The 19,200-nt window shown below is 39.3% G+C and overlaps 1 protein-coding gene across 1 annotated transcript in view; it reads right to left on the reverse strand.

Annotated features, from left to right (window-relative positions):
• The window catches only part of b4galt2 (UDP-Gal:betaGlcNAc beta 1,4- galactosyltransferase, polypeptide 2), a 196,585-nt gene extending 177,720 nt beyond the window's left edge, over positions 1-18,865 (reverse strand). The window contains exon 1 of the mRNA XM_037787275.1: positions 18,398-18,865. The gene's annotated coding sequence lies outside the window, so the exon portion shown is untranslated. The remainder of the gene's footprint in view (positions 1-18,397) is intronic.
• Between the last annotated feature and the right edge of the window lie 335 nt (positions 18,866-19,200).

The following is a 19,200-nucleotide window of genomic DNA, read 5'->3' on the forward strand; positions in this document are numbered from 1 at the left end:
AGACACTGTACTTGTTTAATAATTCCTGCTCTTGTCACATAAACGTAACGGATGCCTCCACTTTTAGACTTAACACTCACACACACACACACACACACACACACACACACACACACACACACACACACACACACGTATCAAAAAGCACATTCAGATGAAGTGCCAACTAAAGCGCGCAGAATGTCTACAACATCTGTATCTTAAAATTTTAATTGGTTGCCAGACGGGTGGCCAGACTGGTAATTTGTGAGGGTACATAATTCATCGAGTCTAGAGCAGGCATATGCTGGAAGGAGAGATGGTCTGCGACTGAACCGAGGGCGTTTAATGTGAAGGGACAACTCAATACATCGAGATGTTGAGCTGAAATGTCTGTTACACACAGTCACATCAGTGGTTTTATCATCACAAACGTCACAACGCCCACGTTTATAGCAATAAATAGCAATCATCCCAGTCTGTTCCAATGATGGTTTTATTTAAAGTTTGTAGCATTAAGTGCAGAGCTGCTCTGGAGACTTTTTATCCTCCACTGTTAACCACTGGTCAGCTCCACTGATGCATTTGTGGGTTGAGTTCAGCTTCAGCTACAGTATATGCAGGGTCAAAGGGTCAAAAGCAAAGCTGGGGAATTTTAACCGGTAACTTTATAGTCACAAGTACCCGAGTTCAGTCCAGTCAGTCTACAGCGAAGCTCTGATTTACTGAATGTCAGTGTGTGGAGGCGAGGAATCTTTAAGTGCAAGTTAAACGATTTCTAAATTCTTCTTTCCACTCATACTGTGTAGTAGTTATATCTGTGCAGGGCCACCTCTCATTCCAAACAAGCAACTTGACTTGTCAAATATTCAAAAATGCAGCCGTGCTTCAAATTCTCCAAAAGGACAGGAACACAAAAGGAATCACCAGAACGCATTTGAGAGATGTGCACCTTTTAAATTCAGTTTGTATCATTAAGATGAGTGTACAGTATGTCTATAATCAGGATGTTCTTATAAACAAAAAGAAAAGACCAAATATTTAACAAAATCCCAAATGTTCTGTAACATGCCAACTGCTGAATGTAATAAAGCAGATGTATTGAAAATAATGAAAACACTGCATGTAATGATAGCTGTCCTACTAGCTTGTCTCCATATGATACAGTACTATACGGCTGCAGCTTACAATTACCTTCGTTATCGATTTTTTTAATTTTATTAATTAATTGATCTGTCAATAAAATGTCAGAACTTCCTAAAGCCAAAGTTGACTTTTCCAAAACCCATATTATATTCAGTTTACTATTAAAGACAACAAGGAAATTCATCAGCACATACTGATGCACAATTGAGAAGCTGGAACTAGAGGGATTTTGGCATTTTTTTGGTGGCAATATTACATAAACAACAAGAAAAGTGCACTTAGAAAGCAGATCTCTGCCAGGTGTGTCTCAATCTCCCCTCCCAAATAAAGAAGAGTTGAATCTCACCCAATAGTTCCTCCTGGCTCCCTTAGTCAAGATGGTGGCGAAGATAACAATAATAGGGATTTATTCGACTGGTATCATGCCCAACTTTAGGGGATCCTAACATATCGGGTATGAAATTAATCTGCAGATGCTCCGATTTAAAATGAGACCAGACTTTTCTATGGATGTCAGTTTTTGAGCTACGACAAAGGCCAAAATGTGGCCCGCAACAGACTAGGTAAGGCATGTTTTTATCCTAGCTAATTGCACACTGCCTTTTGTTACTGAAGCAGTTGTTGATCACTTGTGGCCCCTACCAGCCGGTTAAGAGGAGTGAGAAGTCAGCAGACAAGGACGGTATAAAACAGACAATAAATTAGGTTTTTAAAAAGTGTGAATCACTGCAACCACGAGAGGTCCTTGAGCATACAGTCATAAATGAGCACAAAAAATATCAGGCTGATGTGTCCAGTGGTATGGGAGATTAGCCGTGGACAGACAGACAGATACACACACACACACATAAGCACACACATGACCAGACGCATGATCTCCCCACACGCTTACGCCTGGCGGAGATAATTAATCAATTATCAAAATTGTTACCAATTATTTTTCTGTCAATCTACTAATCGTTTCAGTTCTAGAACAGACCATAGAAAATATGCAATAATAGCTACATTATGTATTGCAGGGACACTGTGACATTACTATCTCTATTCCTGCTGGCAATGCTGCAACTCTGCTGCCTGCAGTGCACCATAGAAGACTCAGATTAGTTATGTAAAAGGAAATGCATCAGTTCTTTAAGTTACAAGCTACAAGCAGGGATTTTTTTCTTTAGTTTCATTTCCTTTAATATATGAAAGCATCACTGCTTTGATGGGACCTATCAAAGCCAGAGCAGACAGATTGGCATCTTTCATACAAAAGGCTGCTTTTCACTGCAGTTATTGGTTTTTGGCGGATTCCAGATAAGTCTGATGTTTGCATAATCATAATGAAAAAACACCTCCGGTTTTCTCTCGTCTTCACACACATTCTACCACTGTTTCCTTTTATTACAAAATCCATCCGTTCTCTCAGCCGTTCTAACACCTCTAATTGCATCAGGCCGCCTTCCTACCAGGTGAGTCGCAGCCACGTAACGCAACATTTCACAGGTTCCAACACCATCCAACACAGAATTACCTTCACACTTGGGTTATGTGGCCTTTTAATAATTTCTCTAAGGAGGTTCAAGCACAGAAGAGCAACACTGGAGCTGTTATGAGACCAGCGTCATCGTGCTCAAGGGCACCTCAGCAGGGCAGACACGCAAGGACACGCGTGGCTTTAACCGAGGTCACCTTGCTGAAGCACATGGCAGAAGATCAGAGAGGGACGAAAGGACGGGGACTGGAGCATCAGGATGAGTGAAAGCTGTGAATCAGGTGCAGATGCAAACAAACTGAAAACATCAGTTTATAGCTGCAGAGGGATGCATTGAAGATGAGTTGTTTGAATGTTAAGTAATACAGTTGTATTGCCTGAGGCCGACTCCTCCACATAATGTATTTCTATCCATTTAGCATCAGAGAGCTGAGCTCGTCAAATAAACTAAGAATATGAGACTGTACACAGGGCCTGATTTTCCTGTCAGTAACATCATCATTGATCATTTATAATAAGGTTTAATGCAACCGAGCAGAAGGCTGTCCTTTCCCAGCAGCATTGAGATGCTTCACACACACACCCTGCTACATCCGGAGTCTCTATCTCACAGTGATTCTTTAGCACAACGTTAGCATATGTCCTCAGCGGAGCCCTCAGGCTATATGCCTTGTTTTGTTTATTTTATATACTTATCTTTACCAACTGATGTGGAAGACAACAAATAAATGAATCCCACTTTCATCCTCATGTGAAGATTTATTTGGTCTTACAGCTGTGACAGCTACTTCTGACCACATATATTATCTTCCTTCAGCCATTAAAGGTGCAATGTGTAGGATCTGGCTGCATCTAGCGGTGAGGTTGCAGATTGCAACCAACTGAAACTTCTCCCGTGTGCCAAGCATAGGAGTACTAGGGTGGCCGAAGTGAAAACGTGAATGGCCCTATTGAGAGCCGGTGTTTGGTTTATTCGCTCTGGGCTACGGTAGAAAACAACAATTCTTAGTTTCCGGTGATTATACACTAAAGAAAACACAGTTATGAATATTATATTCCATTTCTGCCAATAGATCCCCCTAAATGGTACACATGGTTCCTTTAAAGCTTCAATAAATACTTTCATATTAACAGTGGATCATATGACTACTTGTATGTGTAAAGGTGTCACTAGTGATGAACCTACAGAGTTTAAAGGAATAGTTTGACATTTTGGGAAATTGGATTTTTTTGCTTTCTTGCCGAGAGTTAGATGAAAAGATCGATACCACTCTTCTGCCTGCCCTGTTAAATATGAAGCTACAGCTGGCCACTCGGCCCGGCACAGCCACTTCCTGGAGTCTCCTCCGGTTGCCTGGCAACTGCTCAGAGTCAAGAGATTGTCCGGCATATAACCTCGACTGTAAAACGGCGACATGTGGTTTTCACATTTTGCTTAAACAAAAGAGATATAACATGGTAATTGGTGAGCTTTAGAGTTGCTGGCAGACGCATTTTATTAGCTGGTCGTTTCCCTCCGTTTCCAGTCTTTGTGCTGAGCTGAGCTAACCGGCTGCTGGCTGAAGCTTCATACTTAGTGCACAGACTGGCTTTCCCCACTAGAACGCAAATAACCTTATTTCCAAAAGTGTCACACTTTTGCTTTAATAACGACATTAAACTCATTGTTGTTGTTCTCATTATTTTCCAGCCTGTAATTTGGCTGTTTTGGTTCGCTCTCATAACGTAATTTTCGGCCATACCAGTTAGTCGTTTCAATGAAAACGCTCTAAAAACTCACTGTACACTACCTGCCCAGCATCAAACAGCAGACAAACACAGTTAGCAACCAGCTGGTGAACATAGTGGAGCATTTAGCAGCTAAAGAGACAGATGTTTCCCTCAGGAGTTGGTGGAGACCAAAAACAGAGCTAAAAGAGAGTGAGTATTGGACAATTAAAAGGTGAAAATATGTTGGTGTTGTTAAATTGTTATTGCAGGTCTAAACACATATTTTGAGCGTAACAAAGTAGCCAGTAAAAAAGACAGAAAGTTATGGTATGAATAGTGAGTCCTGGTATAAAGGCAAAATGTTTAGCTGGATGAAGACAGCCAAAGTAACTCTCTATGTTTCTCTCTCCTCTCTCTTTTCCCTCCTTCACTCTCTCTGTGTCTCTTGAGCCCCGGGCCTCTTGCGTTTTAACCTACAACCCAGCCCTCCCGGTCTTATCAAAAATGCATTAGCCATGCTACACTTGATAGTGTGGAGCCTCGGAGCTCTCTCATGGCTCCGGCACATCTCGCTGTAGGCGAGTTCATCTCCCACAAGCCAACCGGCGCACAGTGGGACGGACAGAAGTTATCTTTGGCTCGGCACTACCAGCTTCAACAGTGTGCGTCTAATGTATTAGAAAAAGTAGCTTAAATCTACATTCACTACACACAAAAAGAGGTCACAAAGCAGCATGTCTCATAAAATTACACGTTTTGACTTATTTATCTCTATTTACAATTTTAAAATGTAGTCAGAGCTTTTGCAGTTAATCTTAAATCTACAAAAAAAACATTTTTCGACACTACAAATCAATTTTCAAAGAAAAACACGTCCAGTTGGGTCTGCGCTGAAGATTTATAACCCCCAGCAGAGTGATATCATAAAAATGAAGAGAGGGAAGGGGGAGGGAGAAGAAGGATGGAAACAGAGGGACAAAGACAGAGCACACTACACACTGTCATTACGAAGGATCTGGGTCACGTCACTAAGAAGCAGGGCATGATGGTAACGATACTACATATTGTACAGAAAATGACCTACTGTCATATTCTACCATTGTCTGTTGTGTTTCAGCCAAGATAAATAATATAATCTGCCCTTGTACTGAGACCGAAGCTCAGAGACATTTTAAACATATCAGACATCCAAATATAATCTTGCTCCCACATTTTCTCATCTTCAAAATAGAGCTGCAACAATTTCTAATCGGTTGATCGATTAGTGGATCAAGACATAATGATTGTTTCTCTTGTTTTTAGAGCTGCAAAGATTAATCAGTTAATCGTTTAGATGTCAAATATCAAATTAATCACAAACTATTTTGATAATCGATTAATCAGTTTGAGTATTTCTTTAAGAAATAAAGTCAAAATTCTCTGATTCCAGCTTCTTAAATGTGGATATTTTCAGGTTTTTTTACTCCTCTATGACAGTAAATTGAATATCTTTGAGTTGTGAACAAAACAAGACATTTGAGGACGTCATCTTGGGTTCACCATTTTCTGATATTTTATAGACCAAACAACTAATCGATTAAAACAGAAAATAATCAACAGATTAATCGATAATGAAATTAATAGTTTGTTGCAGCCCTAATTGTTATTTATTTTTATTTTTTTTAAGCACAAATGTCAAAAGAAATTCACTGGTTCAAACTTCTCAAATGTGAATATTTGGTTGTTTTCTTTGTCCTCTGAATATAAACTGAATAAATTAGGGATTTGGATTGTTGGTCAGAAAAAAACAAGATGTTTCATAATGTCACTTTGGGCTCTGGGAAACTGTTCTTAGACCAAATACTCAATAAATAAATAAATAAAATACTCAAACAATTTCCATTTCAGGTAGTCTGAATCCGCTTGTTTTTTTTTAAGGTGTGTAAAATCGTAAACAACTTTAAAATTGTAGATATCAGCTACTAACTTAAATACATCTGAGTTAAGTGTCAATCGATTAAAATATTTATTTGTGATTAATCGCATATTAATCGCAAATGAATCCCACATTTTTATCTGTTCAAAATGTACCTTAAAGGGAGAATTGTCTAGTATTTTATACTCTTATCAACATGGGAGGGGACAAATATGCCTGCTTTATGCAAATATATGTATATTTTTATTATTGGAAATCAATTAACAACATAAAACAATGACAACTATTGTTTAGAAATCCTTACAGGTACTGTATTTAGCTTAAAAATATACTCAAATCATAACATGGCGAACTCAAGCCCAACAGGCAACAACAGCTGTCAGTGTGTCAGTGTGCTGACTTGACTATGACTTGCCCCAAAATGCATGTGATTATCATAAAGTGGGCATGTCTGTAAAGAGGAGACTCGTGGGTACCCATAGAACCCATTTTCATTCACATATCTTGAGGTCAGAGGTCAAGGGACCCCTTTGAAAATGGCCATGCCAGTTTTTCCTCACCACAATTTAGTGCAAGTTTGGAGCCTTATTTAGCCTCCTTCAGCTTTAAAACTGAGCCCGCTACAACCTAAAAATTACATGTTGTCCTAATGCATTAAGGAAATTTGTGGCGTTAAATACAAATTTGCGTTAACGAGTTATTATCACGTTAACTTTGACAGCCCTAGTTCTGAGCTTTGAGCATGCTATTCTGTCAAAATCAAACTCTTTTGTGCTCTAACCTCATAAATGCATCATCAGTGTGTTATGTAACCACCTATATTATATTACACCACCCAGTCACTGAGTTTGAGACCACTGATGGAATGATTTTGGGTTTTTTTCCAGCGAGCGAGCTTCAGTCTCGCCGTTGTGGAGACGCATGATGGTGCGTCATGAATGAATCAGCTCCTCCACAACGCTGACCTTTCAGTGTTCATTAACTGACTGGATTCAGCAGTTTACTGAGTTCGTCCCTCATCCTTACAGAAAAACATGTGAGTGGCAGTCATGTGAGTGAAAAAACAAACATCAGACAAAAGGAAATAAATGATATTGACAGGGCTGAAGTGATATGTGTGAGTGAAAAAACACCTGTTTACACCCATAGCTGTCCTATGGCTTATATTTGACATGAATTTATTTTATGACATAAGTTTAATTACTGTCAATAAACAAGACTACTGCAGTTTCAAGTAATGATAATAATGGGGAACTTTAGGCTACAAAGCAGCGTTTTAGTACTCGAGATCTGTCTCAAGTTTGTCTTAGTTATGAAAGGGAGAGAGAGAAGGGGTGACATGCAGTAAATGGTCGCAGATGGATTCAAACCGTGGGCAGTGCAGTAAGGACTCAGCCTTGGTAAATGGGGCAAGACCACTTTACGATGGTCTCAGTTTTGTCTCAGAATCGACCACATTTTACTCGGCTCAGACAAAGCGGACCTGAGATTTTATTTCAAGACCACAACTGCAGGGATATCACTAAAGTACAGTTGTGAACATCATTGCTGTGTTTGCTCATAGAAAACAAAGAAAAATTCCCACATGTAAAATTTACCTCTGCAATGGATTTGATTATTTTATCAAGACCTTTGTCATGGTACACTTACACATACACACATACACTATATATATATGGCAATAAAAGAGGTGAATGAAGGAGAATCCGTTTGTTTTAATGGGAATGTGGATCTTTCAGATCAATTTGAGGAGGTCCTACAGTAAGGTTTGCATGTTCCAATTTTATCATAAGTGTGTCATGAAGACACTCGCACTGGTCTGGTCTCGACTTGGTATCAACCCCTCAAGGTCTCGGTTTCGATACACTGGCAATGATTTGGTCTCGGTTTAGCTCTTGACTACAACACTGCTACATTGATGAAAGGTCATGAGTAGCCTGAAAATCTGGCTGAACTGCCATTTCATTTTCATTTCATTATTCAGCTTGACATCATGTTTATGTTACCCATTTTCTATTTTGGGAGGCGAGGTTTAACCGATGAATCCATCCCATCTCTGTCATTTTCAATCGACACAGAAGCTGCAGTCACTTAATGCATGTCATGTCCAATGAAGAAATATGACAATTTCAATTGAAAAAAAAAAAAAAAACCTGTATGAATGCTTCAATCTCATCCATGCTTGTTGCCATTTTTGGCAATTTTTCTGGCTCTAGCACAGCAAAATGATGTCACTATTCTTAATCCTATTCTGCTTGGTTATTCATGTGCTGGAACTCGATTAATAAAAACAAAACAAAAAATGTTTAGATTTTTTTTATTAGTAGTGTAAAGTCAAACATTGACTGGTTTTAAATTCTTAAAAATTATGATTTTCTGATTTACTCAGTTTTATATCGTTATAAATTGAACAAAATGAGCCACATTCTTCACTATTTTTATAGTATTTTATTAATTTGTTTTTAAACTTGTCTGTACTTTTATAAAACTTGTCTGTATTTTTATTTATCTAATTTTATACTTCTATTTTTTTCTTTTCTTCTTTCTGTAAGGCACTTTTGAATGACCTCTGTGTATAATAAGGTGCTATATAAATAAACTTGCCTTGTTTATTTTGTGCCTTGTGAGTCTCTTTTACTACGCAATTATTTTTTTATGAATCTGGAAAATATTCAATAGATTAATCAATCAACATCATCATTACTTGTTGGATACACCCAACCATAGTCATTCTGTACTGCAGAAGAGCAAATAGCAGCTAGCTTTTTTTAAATGTTATCGTATATCTGCAGGATTGCTTTATGGCACAAAGTTATTGCAACACAAACAAGGAGCATCACAACTTCTACAAACAACAGACAGGTGAAAAACTGAAAGTCAGATTTAAAAACTTGCTCCGTGTTTATCTGCTTCAGCGAAGCCACAGAAGACACCGCGGCTCGAAGTGGATCCTGCAGCAGAAAGCTGTCCCGTGATAACCTCTGATTTGTCCCAGATGGGTCTGATAACTCAAGGCCAAAGTGTAGATTACATGATCGATGGCTGTCAGAGGTGCCCGCCTAAATCATGAGTCTGTCCTGCCTGAAGGTAGGATTGAGACGGCACCGTGTTTACATTGAGCCGGGGGAGCGTGTGAGCCACTTTGACAGATGTTTGTTGATGCAAATGCAATACACAGGCCTATATTTTTACTTATAAATATGATCCACAGAGAGAAAGGCAAGTTTGCCGCTGACAGAGAGAGAAAGAGTAAAGAGCAAATAAATAGTGGAAAATAGGAGAAGAGAAGCCAGGAGAGGATTGGTAAATGAGAGTGGCTGTGACCTCTGACCTCCCCCACTGTCGTCCTCTGCTTACAAACCGACAGAGATGAGAGGAATGACCAATGTATCTATCCAGTCATCTATCCAGCCAGCCAACCTGGATGACTACTTGACTTGTTTTTATATGGAAATCTCAACTTGAAAGAGTGCAATTTTCTAATCCTAATTGCATTTAGTTAACCGTATCCTGTCGTCTTGACAAGCCAGAGGAGCTGAGAGTTTTAGCTGGTGGTTGTTGATTTCACCAGCTACAATGATATCTGTCGCTGGAAAATTTAATCATCCGGAGCTAATTAACATCCGTGAGTTCGGCCATAAAACTCCAAGCTGTTGTCTGTGTAGCGTCCGTAAAAACTGTAAAACAGGACATCTCAAACAACAATGTTGATTATGAAGGTTTGTATTATTAATTTTTAAGCCTTGAAGATTAAATGTTTGTCCAACTTTCCCAAAGTAATTTATGAGCATGACATCGTTTCAGTTTAAAGTCGATGGGAATAAGTCTCATGGTCCTGTTGGGTGATTTTTACGTGCCGCCCTGTCAGGAACAAGTAGATTCCATGAACAATACATTTTTCAAGCAAGACTACGAGTTTAGACAGATGAAGCTTCAATATTAAAAGCCTGAATTGTATCTGTGTTTTTTCTCAAAACTTGTAGGAACGAGCTAAACGATAATTGGTGTCACTGACTCCCGCTGACTGACCATGGACAGCGCTGTTTGTTGTGTGTAGGTGCGGCGCTGTCCGTAGTACTGAAAGTGAGCGGAGGAAATCGATAGACAAAGCACGGTTTCTTAGTTCAGTTTCTTAGTCTACTTGATTTTCGTGGTTGTAAAGAGAGAGAGAGAGAGAAAGAGAGAGAGGGGGGGTATTTATTTGTTACATTTTGTTTTACAAAGTTAAGAAAGCAATGTTACACATAAAAGAATGATCATTCTTCACAGTGAGGCATACAGCTTAATAATTAAACACTGGTATTGGATCTGTACACGGTATCGGCCGATACCCGAAGCCCAGGTGTCGGTATCAGAATTGAGAAAGTCAGATCGGTGCATCCCTCCTGAGGGGGACATGAATGTGTGAACCAAATTTCATTGCAATTCATCCAATAATTGATGACACACCTCACTAAAAACAACAAATGTCAACCTCAGGATGGCGCTATAGAGGAAAGGTCAGGGATCGCCAAAGTCTTTGAGTTTTCATTCTGGATCAAAGTGGTGGATCGACCGACATTGCCATCTCTAGAGCCATGACGCTAGCATGGCTAAAAATGTTACCACCTGACCTGTTAATTCAGTATCTTACTAAGCCTGTGTTATGTCATTTTATTTCCCACAATGGAACAAATAAAAGAAGTGTGCCACTTGCACTGCTATGCTTCACCTTAGATGTCAAAATTACAGTTATACAGTTATTCCGGGGTCAATCCAAAAATAGGGACCCTTTAGTATCTTATTTTGAAAGGCTTAAGACCTTTTGCCAAAATTAGGCAGACACGTTCATTTTATTGGTTATGATTAGCCCAGCACAGGAACTGCTCGCTCACTGAGCGCTCTACACACTAGACTGTAGTGTTGATAACTGATGGTAAATAAGCCTATTTACTTGAACATACACAAATATGTTTATATTTCAAAGAATGTATATGTATCTTTTCCTATGCAAAATGTTAAATTAATTAATCTGTATGTATGTTTTATTTGATTCATTTTGTGTTTGCTGGCTTTTTTATTATTAATTTTTATTATTATTTTATTATTTATTTATTTTGTTATTTAAATTTTTTATTTTATTTCTTTAATCTTACAACTCAATTTTGAACCATCATTGTTGTTATTTTATGTTATTTCGTCTAGGCAGTGGGGGGGTGCTAGAAAGTAAAAAATGCTGTATGTTAAATATCTGTGAATGACGTTCTTTTTCTGAAATAAAATATTATTTCAAAAAGATATATGCAAAACTACACCTGATGAAAGTGTCTGAAATCTTAAGCTGCAGCTCACTACAGAGAGAACTATTCAATGTTTATTATGTTAGAAATCATGATTGAGGGATCAGTCAATACTGTTATCTGATTATTGTGTTTGACAAATTCCACCTAATGAAGCGGGTGGACTCGTGCAGGCGTTTTACTGACGCAACAAAGACATCAAGCTGAAAACAGAACCCGGCAGAAAAAAAAAAGAACAGAACAAAAGATGAAAAGAGCCGAGCGGAGGGAGGCAGAACAGAAGAGAGGCGAGTAAAAGCAGAGCTAATCAGAACAAAACTCCAGTGTTCTCCGCGCTCAACCCTTCTCTACTCAGCTCTGCCCATTCGGATATTAAATTGCCTCTCAGCTGTCTGTGATCTGAAGGAGGTTGGACTGTTTAAAAGTCTGATATCACATCGCCTCTCTGCTCTTCTTTCTCTCATCCAAGAACAAGTGCACCCTGCTTTGTTTTAAAAAGGTTGTTGTAAATTTGTTTTGCCAGACAAAATTGACAAGAGACAGATGAAATCAACGAGACACATCGCAGACGGGAGAGGTATTTGATGCCACTCCCGACGCCGGAGAAGCATTATCACGTTAAGGCGGAGGCTGAAAGCCATTCGAGGAATTCTCCTCCAGCGTTACGTCGGCTGTTTCTTAGCATTGCAGGCTGCACTCGCGTTACGCAATTACAACAAAGTCCCGTCTGTAGCTACAATCCATAGACTACAGTGGAAACATCATCATGTCTCTCTCTCTCTCTCTCTCTTCTGTCTCTGTGTCTCCCTCCCGTCTCTCGCTCTCTGATCCAGCTGCTCATTTGGCAACGGAGCAAAGAAATAAATGAAGTGCTTCGGCGGAAGGAAGGCTTCGCTGGGAGAAGGATTGTGGGTAGAGGGAGTGCGATGAGGATTTGGTGAGGGGTTTTAAAGACAGTTTTATTTAAATGAGTGTAATTATTTTTGGGCTTAAAACATCAGTGGGACATTAGGCTTAAGGCCACTACTGTCCAATTAAGCTTTCAATGGCTGTCGGTTTAATCAACCTGAATCCTTGGATGTTTTTTGTAACGTTATTTAGTGAATAGCTGGAGTATTTAACCTCCCGATATACGTTATCTGTTGCATAGGCTTTACTTAATGTTCCCCTATTTGGTACTACAAGACAACTTCAATGCCTTAAAGGAATAGTTTGACATTTTGGGCTCATTGTTTTTTCTTGCAGAGAGTTAGATGAGAAGATCTATACCACTCTCATGTCTATCTGTTCAATCTGAAGCTACAGCCAGTATAGCTGGTTAGTTCAGCTTTGCACAAAGACAGGACACAGGGGGACACAGTGAGACTGGCTCTGTCCAAAGGTAACAAAATCTGTCTGCCAGCACCTCTAAAGCTCACTGATTATCACGTTGTATCTCGTTTGTTTAATCTGAACAAAACCAAAGCATAAAAACGACAACTTTTATGTTTTAATGCGGGGTTACGTGCGGGACTATTTCTTGGCCGGGAGCAGCAACTTTCTGGAGTCATCACCGCTTGTCAACCATCTACCAAAATGTCAAAGTGTTTCTTTAAACAGCACTGGCCCCCGTGGAGATGGTGTGTATTTTGTGCCTGTTATTAGGTTGTGATAGTGGAAACATGATGGCAGGAAACTAACCGGGAACCTTGTGGTTCATGATCGCCATCTTTACCTCTCCTGAGGCCACCGGGATGTTTTCAATCGCTTTGCTGAATAGACCTCTAGTCACGTTGAAGCTGAGTGGAGCTATGCTAAGGAATTAGGGCTGTCAACGAATTTATAAATTTGAATTGTAAAAGAAAACTTTCCAATATGAAAATGAATATTTCATTGTGCAAACAGCACTACCGCTGTTCGTCTGTCTGCTTCGTTGTTGCGTGGGCCTGGGCCGCACCACATGACGGAGGTCACACAACGTCACTTTCATTAACTAAAAATGGAATTAAACGTTAGGTCAAGCTGAACGAGGAATAATTCAACATTAACTGTAATGATGGCACAGAACTAATGATGCAAGCGTTACGTTAGGCATTAATACAAACCACGTACCCATCAGCTGTGAGCTCAGTGCTTAACAAAACACACGTTTTATATTGTGATATTTACTAGAAATGACTTCGCCAACAGCAAGTAGGAAAACTTTTAGGCTCTTATTTAGGTTTTTGTTGTGAAATGAAGAGGTATCGAATAGATAACTACTTGTTTCAACTTCATGAATCGGCCGCTCATCGTCCATTGCGGTGCTTTCAAAGCGAGCGACAGGAATAAACAGGAAAAACAGGAATAAAATAGAAACAGGGCGTCCGACAAAAGTTCAGCTCAATATGACCCGTACAGTTCGGACATTCCAATAGAAAAGAATGAAATTAAACTGATTTTGACGCTGACGATCGTTCGTCTCACATTGTTAAGACACAGCGTCATATAACGTAACACATAATGTGCAAAAATACATATTCAAATATATCGAACCTATGTGTTTTTTGGAAGTCGTTTTTTGGCCGGTGCCTACAGACCTACCAGGAATTGTTTGTTGTCACCAAACTTTAAAGAGGTGCTTTTGTGTGATTCTTTGTGGAGAAACTCAGTTTTGTAGGTCTGTCAATGAAATCAACTAATCGATTTGTCAACCAAATCGTATGAGTGTTAGTCGACTAAGAATTTCTTTGGTTGAGGACAGCCCTAGTTTTCATTGCCGTGGCAGGTAGAATAGAATAGAATAGAAAATAATACTGTGAGGAACTGAAGCTGATAGCTGGACCTTCACTTCAGCGTCTAAAGAAAAGAAAAAGTGAACAAATGTAGACAACAAAAGACACTAATACAAACACACACAGATACACAGATGTCCTTCTCTGAACTCACCCCCTCGGTTACTCAGGGCTGACCTGGTCAGTTCCCATGACAACAAATCCCAACCTGTTACATAGGACCGGCAAGGTGTGGAGATGAATCTGAGGAGTCCAATGTGAAAAACATGCGGTTTTGCTATTGACTGGATCACTGGTTTAGGCCTTCTTCACAAAGCTTCATCAAAGATGGAATCAAGCAGCGGAGGAGCTGATACAATCACTAAGTTACAATAGTGACACCGACATGCTCCGGTCAAGGCTGTTTTTGGCTGAAAAAACATTTTTACAATGCGTCTCCAGACTCAGTTCTTCTCATCATAACGATATATAAACTTTCAGTCCAAGCTCATGGAACAGTAGAGCAGATTTCGGTTCCTAAAAAAACACCACTGTGACAAGCCTCCACTTAGAAATTTGTTTCCGCTTCCACAATCAAATCAAAGCCCTGAGGACATTTCAACACAAAGCTCTTCATAAGTTACAAATTAGCCAAGTTATTAATATGCTAATAAACAGCACGACCTGTTTAAATTGAAGAGTAAAAGAAGTATAATATGAAATATGGTCAACCTGTTTGACCTGACACTTGATCAAAACATTTAAAGAATAACACAATGACCACAAATTGCAAAACTCTTTGCTAATAAAGTTAGACTAATTGACTATATAGCATCAGTTAGGTTAGCTCATTCTAAACTACATGAACACAACTAACTCTGAAAATCTCCATGTATAAATGAAACAATGTCATACTTTACAAAGGATTGTCATTTTAATATTGCTAGACTCCCTACAATGTAGGCAGTTGTGTGACTGTTGACTGCTTTACAAATATTTCTAAGCAACATAACCAAGAATTTAGGAGAGACTTTACACACAAACTTAGCAAGAAATCAACAAATAGCTGGTGCAACCCTGAGTGAACCTGTGACCTCCTGCTTCCAGGATAGCTTGAATAGCCACAGAGAGCACCCTGCCGCCTACGGTCTGTATTTCTGAAAAACAACGTCAAGAAAAAAAAAAAAAAGGCAGCACTCCAGAGGACAAAAACCTCAAAAGAATCACCCCACGTTATCATCTTTAGGGTCAATTCATTTGCAATCAATAGGCTGACAAATCTGCTGATGCATTTCCGCATGAAGCCTTCATCGGAGCGTGTATGACAGCAGTAATGTAGGCTCTCTTTTTTTTTAAAAAGGACAAATCATGTGATAACCAATCTACAGAAAACAGTTACATCTGCACACACACACACACACACACACACAGAAAATAATAAAACAAACAAAACCACCATGTAACTGCACAGCCTAATGCCATAACCAGCTCTCTGCTCTCTGATCAGCCTCAAGTCAAGTCACAGGTTTCATAACAGATGGCCAAAAGATGTTTCTGCAATATCACAGCATAGGAACTTAACTGGACGAAGATATGCGCTCTGCGATACTGAACTGGTTTACTGAAACCGTGTGGAACTTGGAAATTGGCAAAATGATGCCCACTCAAGGTCCACTTACCTGCTTGTTCTGGAGCTTTCAACTGCATCACACAGTCCTCATCAGCAGGGTTTACTCTAGATATATTCATGATTCTGAGCACCTCTTACGTGACTTAAAAATCCACTAATTGGGCTTTTTTCACAGCAGACAGTTTGACATGTCATAGTAGAAAAAGCACAGGTGTTACTCGTAACATTAATGACGGCTCTGTTCTATTCAAGTGTCCCAGTAAGTCGTGACAGGGAGCCAGTGTGCGCAGTACCAGGAACCTGAAACTGAAGCGTCTAAATGGAATTCAGCCATCGTTCATTTTGCTATTTACACCAGCTTTTCCTGATGTGACAAGTCAAAATGTCCTCAATGAAAAAAAAGGTCAATCAATCCACAACGACTTGGCAGACAACAATCTATTCATGATGACCATGTGATGCAGTCAAAAGCTCCGGAACAAGAGAGAAACTGGTCCTTGAGTTGAGATTGTTTTGTCAAGTGGGGGACTTTCTTCCAGGCTGTATTCACATACATGAGAGGCGCAGCAGATTAACACCTAAACATGTGTATTGTTTCAACTCATTCATTGAGTTGAATAAATGATTATTGCATAACAGGGGCTTTTTGATGGCTACTCTGTTTATGGAAGAGGAGCGTAGTCGATTGACTATTACTATACTCTGGCCGTTTTGTCCATTTTGATCATTTATTAATCGCTTCAGTCAAATTTCAAGTACAAATACTAGGGATGTCAAAGTTAACGCAAATTTGTTTTGACGCCGCTAATTTATTTAACGCATTAACGCAAGGTTTTACCGGGTTTTACCAGGCTTTGTTTTAAAGCTAGAGCAAAGATACTGGTATCATATGAAACTAGAAAACCTAAGGAATCCATTGGTACCAACATGTCATACTAGCTAATGTGTTCTATGGGTACCCACGAGTCTCCCCTTTACAGACATGCCCACTTTATTATAATCACATGCAGTTTGGGGCAAGTCATAGTCAAGTCAGCACACTGACACACTGACAGCTGTTGTTGCCTGTTGGGCTTGAGTTTGCCATGTTATGATTTGAGCATATTTTTTTATGCTAAATGCAGTACCTGTGAGGGTTTCTGGACAATACGTGCTCATTGTTTTGTGTTGTTCATTGATTTCAAAAAATAAATATATACATACGTTTGCATAAAGCAAATATATTTGCTCACAAATACTTGACAAATTTCCCCTTAAGGTACATTTTGAGCAGATAAAAAATCATGATTAATCATGGACAATCATGCGAATAATCCCGATTAAATATTTGAATCGACTGACAGCCCCAACAAACACCAAATACTGCCTTATTACAGCTTCTAAATTGTGACTATTTTCTGCTTTTCTCTCGTCTTATGTGACAGAAACCTGAATATCTTTTAGGCTCTTTTAGACTGTCGGTCGGACAAAACAAGCAATTTGATAACATCACCTGGCTTGTGAGAAATTGTGACGGATGATTTCTCATTACTTTCTGACGTCTTATAGAATAATAAATCAAGATAATAATCAGAAGATGAATAGATAATGGCCTAACTTATAGCTCTTGAGCAACTTTTAAACCACAAATACGAGTACAGACATTGTACTCACACTGAACTAAAAATTCACTAAATTGTTCTCCTAAAATATTAAAACGTGGCCTTAACATGACAAGAAAATGTTTTTTTGTATAATACAGCATGAAAAATTCAAACAACAGAGGCGACTCTACACTGGACAACTTATTAGTTACATCACAAAGAAAGCGAGGTAGTTCCAGTCCACTTGCTCCTACAGTATATAGCCTCTACAGCCCTAAAGAGATGCTGTGTCATAAATGAGAGCGATGTCAGATTGGATTATGGTCTAGGTACAGAGCTTCTGTGTAAACGCCTGGTTAGGTTAAGCTTCATGATGAAGAAGAAGAAACCCCCTCCTCCTCTTCTTCTTCTTCTCTCATTTACCCTGAGTAAGCTGCACACTTTGTGACCAGATCACAAGACAAGAGATGCTGTAGTGGTCCATAGACATCCTGGGTGGGTGGGGGGGGGAATAGTGACAGCAAATTCAGACAGCTGTTGTAGAAAGTGGATTTTAAGAGCTTTAAAAGCTTGGGAATAAAAAAAAAAACCAAATTGCATGGCTGGATGTTCCCCTCAGCAGCAGTGTGTGTGCTTGAGATGGTTCATTTACAGTAGAGGAGCAGTGCAGGGAGGCTGAGTGGAGCCTCTAGTATGGCGGGTGTAAAGGATGCTGCTAGTTGGTGGAAATGTGCATGATAACAATAGAGGGATAGGGGGCAGTGCATGCAAACCATGTTCACATAATATATCCCAAGCTGAAATTAAAAAAAAAGCACACAAGGCTGCAGGATAAATGCATGGAGGCTGGATGGAAACAAAGGAAAAGCGTGGATTGCGATGCTGACTGTGAAACAATGATGCATCCCAGATGAAGCACACACACACACAGACAGAGCACCCTTACCTTGATGATGTTGTCAAGCGACCACTTTTATCTGTGCATCTTCTTCACTAGATAGAGCACCACTGGTTTCATTCAGCCAGAGGAGGGAAAAAAGAAGTCATTTTGTTGCCAGAAATGTTTGTAAAAAAAAGAAAAAGCAGTAAAAAGCTAGAGGCTGAGCCCAGCGAGCTGAGCTGCTAGAAGGAGAACTATATTCTTTCCACAGACACAAGGCTATTATGTCTGCTCTCCATCAGGAAGAAAGCCTCATGTTGTGTAGCAGTACGCTAGCCAAAACGACTAACGATGTTCTACCGCAAACCGGTGAGTGGAGAGATGCTATCCTCATGATTTTCCGTCATCCCGCCTGTGTTTTGGTGAGGCTGATAAGAAAGCGAAGAGAGAAAGGATGCTCTGAGGCTGAGCAGAGAGCAGGTCCCTTCAGCTCCTGCTGTCTACGGAAGCCCGGGCGGGACAGAAACGCTTTTCCCTTTTCTTTCTCTGCTTCATCTGATAGAAAGGAGGCTGGTAGTTTCATAACCCACTTTTCAGAAACACACAGGAAGAAATCATATTATATTTTAGATAAGAAGAAGAAGAAGAAGAAGAAGAAGAAGAAGAATATAATAAGAAGAAGAACAACAACAACAATAAGAATAATAAGAATAATGATAATAAGAAGAAGAAGAAGAAGAAGAAGAATATAATAATAATAATAATAATAATAATAATAATAATAATAATAATAATAGTAACATACACAATTCCTAATAATAATAAAAAATAAAAATAATACAGTTTATTTATTTATTTTACTGTAATAA

Source organism: Sebastes umbrosus, chromosome 12 (assembly GCF_015220745.1).
Source record: "Sebastes umbrosus isolate fSebUmb1 chromosome 12, fSebUmb1.pri, whole genome shotgun sequence".
NCBI classification, from domain to species: domain Eukaryota; kingdom Metazoa; phylum Chordata; class Actinopteri; order Perciformes; family Sebastidae; genus Sebastes; species Sebastes umbrosus.